This window comes from Cervus canadensis, chromosome 14, assembly GCF_019320065.1.
Source record: "Cervus canadensis isolate Bull #8, Minnesota chromosome 14, ASM1932006v1, whole genome shotgun sequence".
Classification (NCBI taxonomy): Eukaryota; Metazoa; Chordata; class Mammalia; order Artiodactyla; family Cervidae; genus Cervus; species Cervus canadensis.
The window spans coordinates 54220551-54240981 of NC_057399.1; the positions used below are offsets into that span (position 1 = coordinate 54220551).

Here is a 20431-nt window from a genome sequence, read left to right on the forward strand (position 1 = left end):
ATATCATCCATTTAGTAACAGTAACTCATCAGTAAGTGTTGTAAATTTTTAAAAAGCATTACAAGCTATAAAGGAATTGGGACATGCAAGCTACAAAGCAGAAGGTATACATTTGATATTTTCCATGAATTTCTCTAGTAATGCCTTTGCATGATCTCCTTAATGATTCTCCTGGGACCATGTCAGTTACTTTAGCAATTGATGGTTGCAGTCTTGCCAAATGTTTGCAATAATGCAGAAGGAAAGAAAATCAGCACTTCTAATCAATAAAGCTTGTCTGATTGTACCAGCAGGGGCAGAAGTCACAATGGGATGCTTTTATTAAGAGCACCACTAGTCAGAAAAAGGAGAATATTCTCACTGAAAAATAGGTAAGGACACAAACTGGTAACATCACAAGAAATACTAACAGACAATATGAAAAATGTTTACTCTCATTTGTGATTAGAGAAATGTAAAAGAAGGTAATAAGATACTCCCCTCTCATCAGTCTGGTAGATATTAAAAAAAAAAAAAAAAGAGTGATAATGTAGAGTATCAGTACAGAAGAAAAAAATCCTGTGTATTGATAGGTAACTGGCACAAGTTTCCTACAGGACAATATAGCAATCTTAAATGTCATAAAAAAAAAAGTACATTCACCCCTTAGACCTAGTTATCCTATCTCCAGAAATTTATTCCATGTAAACAATTGGATAAGATTGTTCAGTCGAGCCTTATTTATAACATCCCTCCTCCTTCTGTTTTAATTTTCACCTCTCTGTATTTTTTATTTTTTCTTCAATGCTGGGGAGGGTTTTCTTCTAACTCTAAAATTAAAGAAGTCGTAGAAGTTTATCTTTCACTATAACTACCCTGTTTTCCTTACTGGAGTAGACTGGGACAGACATTGCCCTTTCACTTCGTTAATGATGCTTTTAGACCCTTCTTGAGCAAGCCAGGCGCTTCCTGCTTTTCTAGTGCTGCTGCTGCTAAATTTCAAAGGAATCCTTCCTTGGGGATTATTTTCATAATGAAGTATTTGTAAAGTGCCTTCTGGCGCTTCTAAGATTTTGCTTTCTTTCTTCTGTGGGTCCCACTGGTAACATCCAGAAATTACTGGAGAATGTGTTCTATGTGTCCTCTCTGCTGACTTCGTCTCCTTTGTTTTTCTTTATTAAATGGAAGCTCAAAAGTTCCAACTCTGGAAGAGCAAACTCCTGACACTGTGCAGAGGCACAGTCTCTACTTAAAACCTTCCAGTGGGTACAAGATCATAGGTGGTCATACAGAAGCTTCCTCCCTGCCCTGGCTTGGGGCACAGATCAAAAAGCGAAGGATAAAAAAAACAAGAGCCTCCCTGAGCTTTCTTGGGAGAGGCACTGACTGTATGTCGGACAGAAAAAGCTAACATTAGTATATGTAAGGCTATGTGCAGGTATACATTCCAACAGGTGTATACACACAGTCTCCCCTCACCAGCTAAGCAACTCTGGGGGCACCATCTGGGGACCCTGCCTCTGAGAGTGGCTACTATGTTTTTGCCCAAGTTCTATCCACTCCCCACCCCCCACCCCCCGCCTCCGAGGCATAGTTGATTTACAATATTATATTAGTTTCAGGTGTAAGTCCCAGTTCTTTAATAACCCTCGGTCATTAGGAATAAGCACCACGTGTAAGCACACAACTTGATAGGAAAGGCAGAGTAATAACAGGGTCGTTATAATCGCACCGGCGCGCTCACAGGGGAATTCGGTCCCCAGACACAGCTTCGCAGGGACGGGAAACGTCTGCACAGTCAGTCCTGGGTCCTCCAGGTCTGCTCTTACCAAACGTTGAGAGGGTACCCGGGCTTTAAACTTGGAGCGCTGTGCGAAGTCAGGACCCCAGGTTCATTCTGGAGGGAGCCACTTCACTCCTATTTATAAGCAAAGTCTCCAGGCTTCCCAGGTTATTTCTACATCTCCACTAGTGGCTCGGCGGTATAGAATCCGCCTGCAATGCAGGAGACTCAGGAGACCCGGGTTCCAGAAGGGGACCCTTCCCGACATGGGCCGGGCAAATCCTCTGGAGAAGGAAATGAAAACCCACTCCAGTGTCCTTGCCTGGGAAATTCCATGGACAGAGGAGCCTGGCGGTCTACAGTCCACGGGGTCGCAAAAGAGTCGGACACGGCTGAGCCCAGCTCTGCACACACATCCTCCTTAAGGAGGGCGGCTCGCCTGCCCTTCGGCCCTTGGACACTCACAGCCTCAGTCTCAGAGCCTTAGACGTAGCTGTTTGCCTACCGGACCTGCCCTGATCCCGTCCCACCGCCTGGCAACCGGCCAACCACACGCCTTTAGGCGGAGATTGGAATCCACTGGAACTCACAGGAAAAAGGCACCCGGGACTCGGGCAGCACCTCGCTTCCACTCTCCCGCGAGCGGCACCTTCTGGATCTGCGCTCCAAAGCGCGCTAGGGATAAGATCTGAGAAATGCGCCCGGGGCCACAGGCAGCAGAGGAGGCGGGGAAGGAACAACTTTCCCTCCGCCCTCTCACCGCAAGGCCCGGGTGGGGCGGCCCCGCGGGGGTCGGGCTCCTCGCCTTCCCCAGGCAGGCTCCCGGGCGCAAGCCGGCGGGGAGGCTGGCGTAGCGGGGCGGGGGAGGAGGGCAAGAGGGGCTTCCTTGTCTCCCGAGCCCCGCCAGATGTTAGAAAGGCGAACAATAGAGGAAACGCCGAGAAACAAAAGGCCATTCGCCTCGCTCTCCATCGGCTCTGTCGCGTGGTCCCTGCGGGGCGGACGTCTGGGAGGGGTCGGGGAGGTGGGTGAGGGGGGATCTTGAGAAGTCTGGGGTGTCGGTCTGGTACTTACTTGCCAGGCGCCGGGGGTCGGCCCTGTACCCTTCCAAAGGGGTCCAAAGGCAGGGAGGAGCAATCAGAGGAAAGTTGAAGGTTTTCACCTTCTTCCTGAGTGCAGGGCAAGGGAGGGGCTGGGATTCCAGATGTTTGACAGTTGTTGGCCCAGGGGTTCCGAAGGATTTGTACGCCCTTTACACACCCTCTCCCGGGGCGACCCGGCCGACGCATTGGAGTTTCCCCTTCGCAGCCCCGAGCCGAGCCTCCGCCTTCAATACCAAGACGCCCTAAACGTGGTCCCCCTGCCCAGGCGCACTTTGATAAAAGTTTGTCTTCCCGCCACCCACAGTCCAGCATGCACTCTGCAATCATCTGCGATCCGGGATGGATTCGGGGACAGAGTCGTGCCCGCCCCCTCCTCCCCGAGAGAAGAACGAGTCCATTGATAGATCTTGAAAAATCAAGGCCCCGGAGCCCGAGGAGGACTCTCGTTCCAACCCGGGAAGGGAACGGGAGGAGGCTGCCAGAAGCCAAGACGCGGGCAAGGGTCTGAGGCGGATTCCAGCCCCGGAAGCAGGCGGAGGGCGGGCGGGGAAACGGGGTCCGCCGCCTCCCGCCCTCCTGTTGCACTCGCCCCAGGTGCGCCCCGCACCTCTAAACCGCCCGGGCGCGACCCGGCGCGAGCGGCTGCGAGCTGCGCCACCTCCCCTCGCTCGGAGCGAGCTCTCACTCACCGTGGGGTTTTACCTTCAGCCCCGGGGCCCTGTCGGCTCTCCGCGCCGGGGCAGCTGCAGGCGGCGCGAGAGGAAGAGGGTGAGCTTGAGGCAGGAGGGGCGACGCTCGCGGATCCAGCGAGGGGCTCCCGGGCCAGCGCGCGCGGTTTCAGCAAGCGCGCGGGCGAGCGAGCACCGGGCTCCAGGCTGCCGCCGCCGCCGCCGCCGCTCCAGAGCAGCCCCCCACCGGCAACCGGAGCGCGGCTCTCTTGCGAGGGCGCAAGCGGAGCGGGGACCCCCTGGCGGCCGCCTTCGGAATGGCAGCTCCCTTGGGAAGGGACGTCAGGTCGCCTTCGGGTCATCGTCCCTCCGGAAAGAGGTGGGGAATGGACAGTCTGAACGGGGCTCCCAGCCTTGTGGAAAAGACATTGACTCTCGGGCCAGGGCGGGGAGGAAGCTATCAGATCAGAAAGGATGCGTTCTGGACCCAGCATGGTCACATCCAACGCACCTAGAGAGAGAGGGAAATTGCTTACCTTCTCCAAGATTTCTCCAAGATTTTTTGACTTGTTGAAAATTGCTATGGACTGCCGGACAAAGAATAGCAGTAATCATTGGAAAATACTTCGAGATTCTAGCAAATTCACTAGAATAAGCTGAGAGTAATGAAATGAGCATGGACCTTGAATCCCAACCTACAGCCTGCCCCTTTCTCTTTGTGTGATCTTGGTCTGTGACCTCTAAACCTCAATAGTCTCCGTAAGTTTGGAAGAGCAGTGTCTACCTGCAAGGGTGGTGCTAAAGGATAAACTAAACACAGAAAGTATTCTTTGTTCATAGTGGAGTCATTATATATAAGTCTCCCGAGGCAGAAAAAAAATGGATCTTCCATATCTTTTTATTCCTTGTATAATAGCATCTTCATCCACATTGACTGCAAAGTATACCAAATGACGAGGTATTGCATTTTATAATTCTCAGTACACACTTTAAAGAAGTTTAGAAATATATTAAGTAGAAACTAGACTACATAGAGAAATATCCCTCCCCCAAAAGTGGTTTCCACAACTACCAAGTGAGAACCTCTAAGCCCACACTTTGTGTTTTGTTTTGTTTTTAATAATTTAATTTTTGCTGCACGCAGGCTTTCTTTAGTTGTGGCAAGTGGGGGGCTACTTTTCGTTATGGTGCACAGACTTCTTATTTGGTGGTATCTCTTGTTGCAGAATGCAGGCCTAAGGCTCCAGACTTCAGTAGTTATGGCACATGGGCTCAGCAGTTGCAACTCCCAGGCTCTAGAGCACAGGTTCAGTAGTTGTGGTACATGCTCTGAGGCATGTGGAATCTTTCTGGAACAGGAATTGAACCTATGTCTCTTATAGTGGCAGGCAGATTCTTATCCACTGAATCACCATGGAAATCCTCTCAGGCCTCTTTGATAAGGGCACTAATTCTATTCACAAAGGTCCCTGCCCTTGTGACCTAATCACCTCCTAAAGGCCCCACCTCTCAACACCATCATCTTGTGGATTGGAGTTCAAACATATGACTTGTGTTTGGGGGCGACGCAAGCATTCACTCTAGAGCATCTTGGGTTACATCTCTTCTCCAATCCAGGTTTTGTCAGAACCCTGTATTGTACAGAAAACCAATCCCATCATGAATTGAAGTAGATATTGTTTCCCACTGACTGTTTATTATTCCTTATGCATATGTGTCTTAGGTTGTTTGGAAAAGTATTCTAAATGCAAAGAATGGGGGGGGGGGGAGTGGGAAGGATTCAGATATCCAAAGTTCACCCACACTGATTGGATCCTGTCCATCAGACTCACTCACACTGCTGTCTTCCCCATCTCTGGGAAGGGCCGCTCCAACCTGTCAGTTGCTTAAGGCCCCTGTGGAATCATCTTTGACTTTTCTCCTTTTCTATTCCACCTCTACACTATCAGAAAATCTCACTGATTTTATCTTCAAGAGATACCCAGAAGCAGATCTCAGTCCACCACCTCCCCAGTTACCACCATGGTCCAGCCACAGATACAGGCATCCCGGAATACTGCAATAGCATGCGACCTGGTTCCTCTGCTTACTGCCTGCCCTGCGTCGGCTTTACTGTCAATATGGCACTAGTGTCGTTCCTTTAAAATACACATTGCATTTTGTCACTCTGCTGCTCAAAAATCCTCCTGGGCCTTCCTGTCTTAGTCAGAGTAAACCCAACACAAATAAGCATTCCTTTATCTCTGATTTTGTCTCCTCTTACTTTCCCCATCACAAATTCCGCTCCATCCACACTGCCCTCTTTGATTCCCCCAAATACCAGGTAAGCTTCTACCTCGACACTTGCTGCGTCCTCTGCCAGGAACACCCTTCACGCAGATCCTTCATGGCTAACTACTTCAGTTCCTTCAGCACTTACTCAAAAGTCACTAGCGCTCTCTCTTTCAAGTCTGTTTAAAATTACAATCAACTCCCACCCCCCCCTCCAATTTTCTCCATTGGATTTATTGCCATGTGATATACATTATATGTCATGGTCTGGGAGCAAGTTGGAAAACAATTTCCAGACATGAGACAAAATGAAAGGGAAATAAAGTTTATTAGAGTGGGAGACACTGTTAGAACAGTGGGCCAGCTCAAGGGAGAACGGATGTTGAACTGGGGTCCTTAGTCCACTTTTATACCCAGGGTACAAGGAGTGGGATAGGGGTCTTGCAGGTCATTTGCTGCTTGGATGAGGCACGTATACTGGTGGGGGGATGGGGGAGAGAGTAAGGTAATTTCTTCTCCCTCTGGGGTAGGAGGGGAGACAGGTTATACTGCTCAGGAGGATCTGAAATCTGTTAATAGTTACAACATGGGGGAAGGAAGGACGATAAGGGTGTGGTTTTTCTGTTCCTGCATTCCAAGATGTTCCTTGGTTTTATCTGCTCTTTTGCCCTTGGGTCACCACATTCCTCCTTCTCTTTATTTTTGGGGCCAGCTTTTGGCCCCTTTTGATACCCTGCTTACATCTAACTATCTACCCATTTCCCTTCTCAGCCATTCGGGAACCCATTCTCTGAGGAAAAGGGGCGCTGACCACTCTGGCTTCTTCAGGCTGTACAGGGGCGTCGTGAGGCTCTGGGTTCCCTTTGCCTGCTCTCTGTCAGGGTGCATTTACGATTTACAGAGGGAGATGGGAATCCATGGAATGATAAGGCGGTTTGTTTCAACATTGGGTGTTGGCCAGGGAATATTCTTGTCGTACTATCACTTAGAGATTTGTTGTATTCTAGAAGAAACAAACTTGACGAGAAAGTTAAAAGCACGTGGCCCAAAGATGAACAGAACTAGAAAAGCTTCTGAGGAGCTAGCCAGGAGAACCAGGGCGAGACATCGGTTCGTGTCATTAGTGTTTCTCTAGGCATGAGAAGATGCAAGAATTTGGGCTCATAAAATCTTTACCTGAAAACATCTGACTATCTGAAGGCCGGTTCTTCTGGGTTTTTCCCAGAGCACAGAGTGCCTTATTTCTGATCTCCACCGTGAATTCCTTTCAGAGGGTGCTGAAGATCAGCAGCTTGCAGTGGTTATAATGTAATCTTTGTAGAGGCAGCTGGCAAGTGCCACCTTCCAGTCAGCAGGGTCCCTTCATAGCCACATATTGGGACGACAGAGGATGAGATAGCTGGATGGCATCACCGACTTGATGACATGACTTTGAGTAAACTCCGGGAGTTGGTGATGGACAGGGAGGCCTGGCATGCTGCGATTCATGGGGTCGCAAAGTCAGACACGACTGAGCCACTGAACTGAACTGAACTTGGGGCATTTCATGGCCACTGTGTCCTGCGGTCCTGGGAAGGCTCATTCCCAGGTCTAGGGAAGATTCCATTGACAGGCCACTCAGTGTGCTGTTATTGGACCAGGCCTTGCGAGTCGCAAAAATCTCTGGACCATACCTGTCTTACTAATCTCTTGGTCCAGGAAAATATTCCCTCTTGTTGCTTCTTCCCGTATCTAGAGTTACATTATTACAATCCTTGATCTCATATGAAACTGCATATCAGCATTTTATCACAGGCTCAGTCACACATTTAGTAACATAAGAAACAATATTCTGAAACAAATGACATAGAAAATAATATAGTTGTAGCTAGCAGTTATTAGTAAGGTCATAAGTAAGAACTATAAGTCAAGAACTTTCATTAGGTAGAGCCCAGTATACCGCAGGTCATCTGACTTCATTTGTTAAATGATTATAGCCCGGTGTTAATCTCCTGGTTGTACATCATGGAGCATCTGATCTTTATCTGAAGATTGGTTATTGAGATAAGCTTTAGAAACAAACTTAGAGTGTCCTTTTTAATAACTTTATTAAATCTTTTAGCAATATAACGTAAGAACAAGGAACTATCTCAGAAGTGAGTCTTAGTAAACTCTAGACCTTAATTAACGAAAATAGAAACTCAGTTTAGCAATTAACAAAAGTTAATATTCAGTGAAACGTGATTTTTTTCAGTATGAGGGCATTAACCCTGTAGCCAGGGAAGGCTTTAACCCATCAAATAACAATGAGTTCTGTCAGGGAGCCAGGAAAAGCCAAGTGGCCATCTTGGATTTCTCATGGCCCTGAGTCTTTGATTTACAGCTATTGTTCACCCATTTTTAATTCCCTGATTTAGGAGTAGACTGTTGCCATGTTTGTAAGGACACCAGGATAGCAAAAGTCTAACCATGAAGGATGATTATTATTTTTTTGTAATTTCTAGGATATCTGTATAAGTGACATCAACCATACAACCTGAGAAGATTCATCACTCCTCCAACACTTCCCATGTAATTTAACATGTCAAATGGACTCAGATAGTTTAACATCTCTCTTTGGGAAGTTTCAGGAGCCCTCTGAAGCATCCTAAAGTTAGCTAGAAGTCAAATGATTTAGGAAGTGTTTTCAATAAATATCAAAAGGTATGTTTATAACACTCAGTCAGATAGGATCATATAAGTCATTGTGAAACAATAGTTATTCACTTAGCCAAAGTTAACAAAAAATTTCAAAGGTAAACATAGAACAGATCACTTCAGAGGTAAAGAAACTTAAAATCCATTATCAAAGGCAGTTCAACATCTCAAGAAAACTTGTATTTATGCACAAAACTCTTCTCTTGGAGTCCACTTTCCATAAAACCTTCTTATCACTTTCTGTACCCATTACTTTGTTCTCCCATCCTGAAACAGCCATCTGTAAGTCAGACCAACTTCCTTTTCCTTCATAAAGCATGATTTCATTCCTAATACCTTCTTTACTGAAAACACACATCATACTTTCCTTAAGCAACCAAGAAATGACCTTTATATTAGCATTCTATAGATTGGTGAACATAAATACCAGCAACAACTTCTTTAAAAAAAATTCTAGGGAACATCTCAGGATGGCATCAAACATTATTCATTAATAGTCCAAAATCTCTAGTTTCTCTGTAAGAGGAAGTTAGTGTTCAGTAATGAAAGTTTCAGAATCTTATTTTATTTGGAAATGACCTAGCTATTCAATAGACTTCCATCACTTAGTTTAGCACAACACTGGAAATTCAGGTTACCAAAATCTGGAGAGACTGTTTTAGACAGACATTTCTAAATTATAATTATTCTTAATAGAGTTTGTCTAAAAGCTCATCTCTCATTTACGTTTTTTTTGAAGTTTCTTCACTCGAGGTACTTTCCTTGCTGACAAACTTGTAACAGATATAACAATATTTAATTTATAATAAACCTAGGCACAATGAAAATATTATGCTTAATGTTAATGAAGCTTAGACATGTCTGTATTAGATTAGCAAACAAACATTAACACTAGATACATAATATTGAAAATTTCCCAGTTCACGTGAATCTGAAATTTATTTAGGTTAATTTCTCTTGTATTTAGAATTGTCTGATTTGTAAATGCTTACTTTCTTGAGGCCAATTAAATTAGAACTCATTTACAACTTCAGCAATATTATTTAAAAAAAAAAAAAAAAAGATACACACTGAGACATAGATAAATCCAGACAGACGGACGGAGATCTCATAGTTTTCTGCTTGAGATTTAAAATGTCTTTTTGACACCCCCCTTTTTTCTTTTTTTTGTGGTTGAAATTCTAATTTGCCCAAGGCTGAGGTCTCAGGCAAAGTAGGCTGTGTATTTCAAGGACATGGAAAGGGTTAATTTCAAGCTTTTCCCTAGGCAGGCCTTTTAAAGAGCTAGTTGTTTGTAATTGCATATGCAAAAAGAAATGGTTTTGCCATTTCCAAGAAAAAAAAAAAATTTCATTTTGATCAGTTTTCCCTGGAGTCTAAAGAATATCATGGCCATCCTGTGTCAAAAAGTAATCTTCCTTTGGTAGTCATAGTTTTATAGCTAAAATATAGAGCAAATAGTGCTCAAATTGACTCTGATATCAGGGGCAGATAAAAATCTTGGATTGTCCCTCTGGTGGGAAGTGAGGTCTTTGTTCCATCAGAAGAATCTGAAGGGTTAAGGGGATTTGCAGGAGTGGGGAAAGCTTGGTCTTTCTACACCCTGAGAAACAGGAGTAGTTAGAAGGGAATTCTTTAGAATGTTAGGAGAGTTTTTGATGCCTCAGGCTTTTGAAAATAGGAGAAAGACCTGAATTAAGGAACCTCAGAATTCTTTCCTAGAGCTCATGTGGATATGAAAGGTCAAGCAGGGGTCATCTAGGAAGTCTGATGGAGAGAGACAGAGGGGGACAGGAGATAGGGGGGCTCTTGGGATGGCTCAGAGGCAACACCTAGGCTCCTGTAAATCAATCTGGACCAAAAGGGAAAGAAGTGAAAGTGACAGGGAAGAAGGCTGAGGAATCTGCCTTACGATCCTATTGGGGAGGCGGTGGCCAGGGGACAATGCTCTCTGCTTTGCTTCAACCACTATGTGCCTGACACAGGGCACAGAAGTTGTCTTGCTGGGGGTGGATGCCCTTGTGGCCTGATTCGTTCTGTGTCCACCTTGTCTTCACATGGGAGTCTTCGTGTGGCAGGCGCCATAATGGTTTTTAAGGGCCTGACCTGTGCCCACACAACATTGGTTGGCCTAGTCCTCAGGAAAGAAGAAGAAGGAGAGACCCTCACCTGTTCGGGTGGCAGCTACTGGGGCGCAGAGAGCAGTGGGGCCCTGGGAACCCATCAGAGGGTAACCCCGGCCAGAGTTCCTCAGTGGCTTCCACAGCACTTGCCTGTTCGCAGAGGATCCCTGTGAGAAAGGAGAAGCGCGGAGGTGGGGGAAGAGACCCTAAGTTTCCCACATGGGCCACCAAAAATGTCGTGGTCCAGGCGCAGGTTGGAAAAGAATTTCCAGACATGAGACAAAATGAAAGGGAAATAAAGTTTGTTAGTGTGGGAGACACTGTTAGAACAGTGGGCCAGCTCAAGGGAGAACCGACGTTGAACAGGGGTCCTTGGTCCACTTTTATACCCAGGGTACAAGGAGTGGGATAGGGGTCTTGCAGGTCATTTGTTGCTTGGATGAGGCACATATACTGGTGGAGGGATGGGGGAGAGAGTAAGGTAAATATCTTCTCCCTCTGGGGTAGGAGGGGAGACAGGTTATACTGCTCAGGAGGACCTGAAATCTGTTAATAGTTACAACATGGGGGAAGGAAGGATGATAAGGGTGTGGTTTTTCCGTTGTTCCTGCATTCCAAAACCCTCCTTGGCTTTATCTGCTCTTTTGTGTTTGGGTCACCTCATTATATATACTGCCTGTAAAACTTCCCTGGTGGCTCAGAAGTAAAGAATTTGCCTACAATGCAGGAGACCTGGGTTCGATCCATGGGCCAGAAAGATCCCACTCCAGTATTCTGGCAACCCACTCCAGTATTCTTGCCTGGAGAATTTCATGGAAAGTGGAGCCTGGCAGGCTACAGTCCATGGGGTCGCAAAGAGTTGGACATGACTGAAGCAATTTAGCACAGAATAGCACGTGTCTAACACCTATATTCATTCTCTATGGATGCTATAACAAATGACCCAAAACTTAGTGGCTTAAAGTGATACCAAATTATTATCTTATGGTTCTGGTAGCTTAGATGTCCTACACAAGTTTCACTGGGCTAAAATCAAGATGTCAGCAGGGCTGCATTCCTGTTTTAAATTAATAGGGGAAAATCAGTTTCCTTGTTTTTACTGGCTTCTGGAGGCCACCCACATTCCTTGGCTCATAGTCCCCTTTCTCCATCTTCAAAATCAGCATGGGTAGGTCAAATCTTTCTCATATTGCATCACTCTGGCCTTTCCTGCTTCCCTCTTCTATTTATGGGGAACATAACATTGAAGCCAACCAGATAATCCAGGATTATCTCTTTATGTTAAAGTCAGCTAATTAGCAATGCTAATCCATCTGCAATCTAATCCACTTTGTAGTGCAACATATTCACAGGTTAGGGAGATAAGGATGTGGATGCCTAGAGAAGCAGTTATTTCATCTACACACTGCCTAGTTACTCTTCCCGCTAGGGTATAACTCCATGAGACAAGGATTTTTATCTGTTTGGTTTATTGCTGTCCCTAGACCAGTTCAATATAAGTATGGAAAATGTGTAGATACTTGCTATGGACTGAATTTTTGTTCCCTACTCCATGCCCCCTTGCCTGCTGCAGTTCACATATTGAAACCCTAGTCCACAATGTGGTACTACTTGAAGATGTGGCCTTTGGGATGTAATTAATGTTAGATAAACTGAACCGGCATGGGAGGTGGGGAGGCTTGCCTGGTGGCTCAGTGGGTAAAGAACCCACCAGCCAATGCAGGAAACGTAAGAGATGAGGGTTCGATCCCTGGGTCAGGAGGATCTCCTGGAGGAGGGCATGGCAACCCCTCCAGTATTCTTGCCTGGAGAATTCCATGGGCAGAGGAGCCTGGTGGACTGTAGTCCATGTACTTTACAGGAAGTATCCCATTTAATTCTCAGAAGATCCCTATGTGGTAGGTACAGGTGAGGACATTATAGACTAGAAAGTTGAATTAACTTGCCTGAGGTCATGCAGCTAGGAACATCATGTAGGTGGGTTATAGACTGGACAGTATGAATGAAACCCATGGCCTTAACCCTCACACTCCACTGCCCCTATCGCATGGCAATGGGAAAACCTGGATCTTGCCCTCAAGTTTCTTCCAATCTAGTAAAAATGACAAGAGAAACACAAGCAATAACACACACACACAAAGACTATGGAGTGTAATGTAGAAGAGGCCAGCATGTTTTTGTGGAGCATAGAGACAGGATAGATTAATTCTGGTTGGAGCTGATTGTAGGCAACTGTAGGGAGGATGTGGCATTTGGGCTGCCCTTAAGGTGGTGGACATTGGTGGAGTCGGATGGGAAGGCTGTTTCAGACAGAAGGAGCCACAGGAGTAAGGATACCCGAAAGGAGAAAAGTGCTAGATGTGTTCCAGAAACCAAGATTCATCTTGTTGGTATGGGGACTATGCTTGCAGTTAGAGGATAAGGGCTGGGATCCCAAAAGCTAGGCTAGAGATCAGGGGGATTTAATGATTTTGTTAACAGTTCTTAATGGAGAAAAATCACCTCAAGGAGCTTCCAAAATAATGTCAAAGCTGTAACTCAAAAGGCAACAAGCAGTAGAGAAAAATGAAAATCTTGTTGAATAAATTGTGTTTGGAAACTGCTGTTTGCAGGGCAATCCTAGACCTACAAATCTGAGTTCAGGGCACAGCCTCAAATATAAGAGGCTCAAAAATTTCTAAAAGAGGGCAAAAATGGACAATGAGAACAACTGGCCAACTCCCAACCTTCGGACAAGTATGGTTCTCACCACTTCCATTTCATAGATAAAGGAACTAAGGCTGGAAGGATTAAGTGTTTCACCCAAGATGACACAACTACTAAAATTGAGACACTGAATCTGGATCTCATGACCATCAGTGTTCCGTGTATCCTGATGCGTAAGTGGAAAAGGCCACAGGGTGTATTAGTCCCAGATGGGGAGGTTGTCAGCTTTTAGGCTGTTTCACATCCCAGGTTCCTATGGGATAAGTCTAGGAATTTGGATGTGGCCACTCATGAATCTCACTTCCAAGCTCTTCTAGGGAAAAGAGAGAAGCCAGAATTATCTGAAAGATGAAGTATAGAGAGACAAGGTTCATAGTAATTAAGAGAATGGGCTTCGAAGTCTGAAAGATCGAGATTAACTGTGTCTAGTCTCTCTGAGTCAGCTTACTTCGTTTTATAAAATGAGGTAAAGGACACATGTAATTGTATGGGCACAATGTAGGGCTGCATGGAACGTGCTTAGCAGAGGACCTGTCACTTCAAGTGCTGACAGGTAAGTTCTCAAAAACTTACGTCCTTTTCCTTCCAATCATTCTCACACCACCCTCACACGGCCCCTCCCCCAGGAGAGTAAGCTGTCCCAGCACTCAGGGCGTGTTACATTCCACACTGAATCCAGAAGACCCACTGTCCCTTAGGGTGACATCTCCTGGGATTGGGAGCAAAAAGGGAATGTTTCTGGTGAGGTCAATACAGAATGAATAACACTCACATTTCTTGTCAAGTCAGTGCAGATTATTTTTCATCATTTTCAGTTCATGCTTTATACATACATTTCCTGGAAGAGGAAAGTCATGCTGGTCTGCACTGGTGTATGGGAAAAGTCCCAGAAAGATTCTGTGGCCAGATCACTTCATTACAGATTCCTCTGAGAGGGCACCAAAAGAGCAAAGAGATGTCAGAAGGGTATCACCATAGCAACGTCATAACAGTCAGATTGCAATAGAGTAAAAGTGGAAAGAGTGCGTATGCTTTGTCATTGATGAACATAGGCTCACAGTTATGTTGCCCTGGAGAGCAGGGCTCAGAGTTCAAGGACCACTCCAGTTCGGTTTGGTGAGAGGTGAGATTTGGTGAAAATTCTGTTCATTTTGGCCGAGTTATTGTGCACTAACCTGATTACTACAGGCGGCTTGCTAACAAACAGTAGGTGTTCTAGAGTCTCTCCTTTGATCCCAAGCAATGATGATTTGCAAGCCTAAGTGCCTATATAACAAATCAAAAGTAAGGACTTACCCACTTTGATTTTGTTTTCAAAATTCTTACTAGTCAGAAGTTTGGAGGGATTGTCTCAGTGCTTTATGAGCTCTGTGATACTAGCATTTATGTTAGCGAATTCTGGGTTCTGGAAATAAATGTACGTATTTCCCCCTAAGCACTGAAATAATGGCAATTCAAAGAAAAGTGTATATGTGTGTGTGTGTGTGTGTGGATAATGAAGCAATTTCAAACCAGGACAAAACTCTATGTTATCCATGTTGTTTTCAAAATGACACTGGATGTCCATAGTCATTTCCGCTGAAATGATACTCTATGATACTGTTCAAAGTTCTAGCAGCAGCTTAAAAAAATAAAGTGCAATTTAGAATCACAATGGATAATTACCTGCCTTCAATTCTATAGGCATAGAATGAATATTCTTTCCTAAGTCATTTATTGAAAGGAGACTGTGAGCCTTCTTTCTGTTTTTAAGATCTGTTTGCACTTTTCATAGTGACCCACTGGTCTTCCAGTTCTTCCCTACTAGACTGGATTTAGGGTTTCTCATGTAATTTGAATCTTTAACAAGTGACTCTTCTTCTCATCAGAAGATAAGCCTGATGTTTTTGCTTGGGCCTGACACAAGCTGAGTGTGGTACACTTGTGGTTGGCCTCAGCACTTGAATAATGGAGAGAAACTGTCTCACCATTAAACAGATCAACTTAGATATGATCCAAGGAGGGATAGTTACCAGGAGAACCAGAAACTAACATAGTCTTCTTTAAAGACCCAGTAGTCTAGTCCCCCCAAATCAATTTAAGAGTGAGTCTTGAGCACCTCTCTCAAGTGGGAAAACGAGACCATCGTATGCTCAATGGATTTGGGAAGTCATGCTCTCAGAGTAGTTCATACAGAAGGGTATAGAAGGATAGAGAAGAGGCTGGTGTGTCACGGATGCTTCAGACTTGCTTACAGTCCCTTCCTTCTTCCAAATAAGAACATAACGTGGGTATCAGAAAGACTTTCTCTTGAAGAGGAGAAAACACTGCCATACCTTTGTGATCAGTGCCTACCCACTGGGTGGCCAATAAGTCAGTCATGAGCCCCTGACTACTTTGTAGGGCCAACCAGGAAGTTGTGCAGATATAGTTCTTGAATATCTTTGCAAAGAAACAAAAGAAACTACTGTCAGACTCAAGGTGCCATGGAAGAACTTCTTCCAAGCAACCCCTGCCTTCCCAGCATAAAAATAAACAAGGTTTTCCTTTTCCTATCATAATTAAGGCAAGACACAAAAGCAAGCACATGACTCACCCTGTCCTACATTAGCCCCCAGCTGTTTCACCTACTCGGGACCCTCTTTCCTCAAGATTCCAATTAGATTTGATACACTGCTCAATATTAATTTCCTCCTAAGAAGCTACATCACCATTTGGAAAGCCCCTTGGGTTGAATAATTATTGAATTTCTGAATGGCCTCCAGCCAACCTCAAATGTGATATTGTTTCATGTCCAGTAATATGAAAAAGACTTTGCCCTGGGCATTGAATAGCCCTGATGATGCTTTTCTGAAGAAGCACAGCTCTCCGAAAGGGTTTCAGGGAAGTTTCATTTTAAACTGTCCCTGAGTCTTACGGTCTGCTCAGCAGAGTCCCCATTGGATTATTTCCTTCCTTCTTTCTTTTATTTATTCTCTCCTCTTCCCTCCCTTTACCCCTCTCTCTTCCCTTCCTCCTTTCTTTCACTCCCTTCCTTCCTTTGTTACTTTGTTCCAAAGAAGATTTATGACAGGAAGGTCCCTCATCAAGATTTCCACCCAGCATTCCAGAAGAAGAAATCTCTTTTTTATAAAAATGGAATTACACTTCCATTCCCTTTCCATGGCTTTTTGCTTCCCTGGGTTCTTTTTTGTTTGTCTCAGCAGATGCTAAATCAGGTTTTCACTTGAAGTGGTTTCTCATTGCTACTGAAGTTGGGGCAGAGTCTTCACCAGAAACCCAAAAGAAAGCACAGGTGAAGAGTTGGAAGGACGTTAGAGTTGATTTGCTTCAGCGTCTAGTACAGCTCCAGAATTTTACAGGCGATGGAGGGCAGGGGCTTCATATTTACTGAGTGCCTGGTATGTGCTAGGAGCTGTGTTGGGCATTTTCACTTCTATTAGCACCTCTTATCCTCACAGTGACCTTGGAGGGTAGGTATGCTTCATCCTCATAGTGGCTTTTCCTCTTTTTTCTTTCAGTCAGCCTGCTCTCTAACTCCAGCTTCTTATAGTTACCTCCCAAATAAACTCACTGTCCTGGAGTCCTTATCTTAGGCTCTGATTTGAGGGGAATCCAAACCAAGATCCTTGGGTTCCTGCTGGACTGGAAATGAAAACCGTCTTGCATGCTGATTAGTAAGGGAGAAGGTTATTGTCGTGAGGTCTCCAAGAAAATAGACTAACCCAGAGAGAAACCCTGAAGCAGAGGAAACAATTCCAAGCCAGGAACTCTGTTAAGAAAATTCCCCTTAAGTAGAGCTTTCTTTGAGAAAATATATGCAAAGTGTTCATTCAACATGTGTGGGAGACAGTACATCCCGTCACCGTTTTTCTCTTCTGAATAAATCTTCAATAGAAGTTCCCCTGGTCATCCTCACTTCTCTTTATCTGTCAGTCTTTCTTTTTTTAAAAAGCATTTCTTGGGCTGCGCTGGGTCTTCGTTACTGCTCTCAGGCTTTTTTCTCTAGTTGTGGCGAGTAGGGGCTTCTCATGTGGTGGAGCGCAGGCTCTGCGGTATTCGGGCTTCGGTAGTTGCGGCCGGATAGACTTCGGGAGCTGCGGCTCCTGGGCGCTAGTGCGCAGGCGCAATAGCTGTGGCGCATGCGCTTAGCCGTTCTACTGCATGTGGGATCCTCCTGCACCAGGGGATCAAACCCGCGTCTCCTGCGTTGGTGAGCAGAGTTTTTACCACTGAGCCACCAAGGAAGAAACCCTGTGCATCAGTCTTAACTGCACCCTGGGGAATCTCAGTTCCTGCCGTTGGACATAATGACCTTTCCCCCTGCTCCTCACTCAAGGTACAAGACACAGCCATCCTTCTCTACCTGGAAGGCAGCGTAGAGTGTTAGCTGAAATAAGTTGTGGGCCATAGAGGCAGGCCAGGTTCTGGTCAGCTGGGTGACTAAGTCTAACAGGTTTTGCTGCAGAAACAATCTCCCAGATTCAGCGGCCGAAAACCCCAAGGCCAATGTCTTGCTCACATGATGTGCTTGGGTTTGGTGGATGGGGTTGGGGGAGGTTGTGCTCCCGCGGCTCCCGCAACAGAACCGAGGCGGCGGGGCAGCCGCTTTCCAGAATGCTGATGGTCGCTGTGACAGAGTGAAAAAGAGGCAGAGCTCACACTGATTTTGATCATTCTATCTGAAAGTGACCCATGTCACTTGCTCAAGGTGCAGGTAAAGTACTATCCAACTTTTAGGTAAGAGAAAAGAGAGAGAGAGAAAAGCAAATTACTTGTGAAAAATGTCTATTTGGACCATCTTTCCACCTACGTTTCAGCGTCTTTGTGGTGTACCATGGGGATATTCAATTTCTGAGGCTGTTGTGAGGGTTAAATGAGAAATGGCACATAGCCATTATTCTATAAATGTGGCTTATTTGTATGCCTGAAATATAGTATTAAGGCTTACTATAAATAATAGCAAGCTCTTCAACCTTTTTCTATAAATTGCACTGTCTAGTCTTTAAAAATGATTCCTGTGCGCTTTCTCTGAATTTCTCCAAGTTCTGTCTGTTCTGAGATGTGGATTCTAGCAGTGTTCTCAGTCTAGAAAGGACCTCACTACTACTAAGAGATGAGAGAGTACTCTATTTTTTTGGGGGGGGAGGGGAAGGGGAACTATTCAAATATAGAATGATGATCGTGATACTTAGTATTTATAGCAAGTATTGTTCTGGTATAGAGATGAAACACTGCAGAAGTTCATCAGAACAGTATGGGCCTCATTAGAAAGAATGCATTACTATGATGCTCAGAAAACTCAGGCTGGGTATGAAGTTACTAGAACAGCATGGGCTTGTTTGGCTGAGTGTGTTATTATAATTTCAGTGGAACCATTATCCTGTCAAGAAAACACATGGTAAAACCTGCAGGGGCTCCCTGTGACTGCATGAGAGAGAGTGGATGCTGGCTTTCCCTAGGGAAGGCAGAAGCCTGGTGGGGTCTGAGCAAGGGCCTGAGGCATAGCCTGTACCCACCGCCTGCCTCCTAGTACCTCATCATGCTAGCTTTTGGTTCAGAAAGCTAGCATTTTGAGTGTCTAGTCAGGAGACTTTCTCATTTTCCTTGGGTTGAGCCCTACCCCTCCTCCCCCCTTCCCATCATCTTTTCACATGATGGCCATCAACTCCTAGTTTTATAAGGTGTTCTTTATTCTGGCAGAATTTAGGCCAGGGACTTTGTGTTCAGCAAATGGCTTGGCTCACGTGGACCCTGGGGTTGTTTACGTGTTTTAGGACTTGCTATTGCGAAACCCTAGTTTATTTTACGTAGTGGGACTGCTTTTGCCAGAATGAATTCATTTGCTTAAGTTATTTTTAAAATGTGCTTTTTCTTAGCTTTTTGGAGAAGCTCTAGTCTCTTGTTTGTGTGGGTCTAGGCCAGAAAAAAAAAAACAAAACACCAAAAAAAAAAAAACCATGCCAAGTCTATTGTTGGAAGCCAGGAAAAACGTCTAGCCAATGTGGATCAAAGGAGGTTCTCAGCTTTGAACAGAAAAGTCTCTCCTCCCTGAGTGCTGACTTAACACACTAGTGGTGCTAGTCCCAGGGCTGAAATCCTTGATGCTCCCAGAACCAAGAAGGCCCTGCAAATGCGTCTCAGGCTTTTCCTTCAGGTTTGCTGGAGGAGGCTTTCAGGATAGTCACTGGGAAAAAAGCATCTGCAGCCACTTGGCCCCTCCACAGTCCAGCAAGGAGACCACTGGAGACTGTGGGATTGTCGGGCCACACACCCACTACCTCATCCGGGCCAAAGGGGCTGATTCACCAAACTACCTTGCAAACAAATTTCTTTTGTGGGTGTGCTTTTACTTCCTTTTATAAAAAATATTTTATTGAAATATAATTGATTTAGTGTTGCATTAATTTCTGCTCTACAGCAAAGTGATACATATATTCTTTTTCATGTTCTTTTCCATCTTGGTTTATCACAGGGTATTGACTATATTTCCCTGTGCTATACAGTAAGACCTTGTTGTTTATCCATCTTATATATAATCGTTTGCATCTGCTAATCCCAAACTCCCATCCCTCCCCCTTGGCACCCTCAAGTCTGATCTGTGTCTGTGAGTCTATTTCTCTTTTGTAGTTAAGTTTGTTTGTGGCATTTTTAGATCCCACATATAAGTGACATCATAAGGTGCTTGTCTTTCTCTCTCTGACTTCTTTCACTTAGTATGATAATCTCTAGGTCCATTCATGTTGCTGCAAATGGCATTATGTCATTCTCTTTTTATGGCTGAGTAGTATTCCATTGAATATAAGTACCACATCTTCTTTATCCATGCGTCTGTTGGTGGACATTTAGATGGTTTCCATGTCTTGGCTGTTGTGGCTGGTGCTGCTGTGGACATAGGGGTGCATATATCTTTTTTTTTTTTCCCCATCCCAATCCCTCACGCCTCCCTCTCCATCCCATCCCTCTGGGTCTTCCCAGTGCACCAGCCCTGAGCACTTGTCTCATGCATCCAACCTGGGCTGGTGATCTGTTTCACAAAAATAGGGAACGCTTCACGAATTTGATTGTCATCCTTGCACAGGGGCCATGCTAATCTTCTCTGTATCGTTCCAATTTTAGTATATGTGCTGCTGAAGCGAGCAT

The 20431-nt window shown here is 45.1% G+C and overlaps 1 protein-coding gene and 1 non-coding gene across 5 annotated transcripts in view; both read right to left on the minus strand.

The window, feature by feature from the left end:
* Positions 1-3696, minus strand: part of MOB3B (MOB kinase activator 3B) — a 215405-nt gene extending 211709 nt beyond the window's left edge. The window contains exon 1 of one of the 4 annotated variants that reach the window (XM_043486439.1): positions 3568-3696. The gene's annotated coding sequence lies outside the window, so the exon portion shown is untranslated. Of the gene's footprint in view, positions 1-2352; positions 2465-2836; positions 3494-3554 lie in introns of those variants that run through there. The other 3 variants (XM_043486436.1, XM_043486438.1, XM_043486437.1) reach the window with 3 other exon arrangements.
* A 16628-nt stretch (positions 3697-20324) lies between these two features.
* On the minus strand, positions 20325-20431 carry LOC122453436. Its single transcript, XR_006273059.1, has one exon. It is a non-coding gene; the product is annotated as a U6 spliceosomal RNA (small nuclear RNA).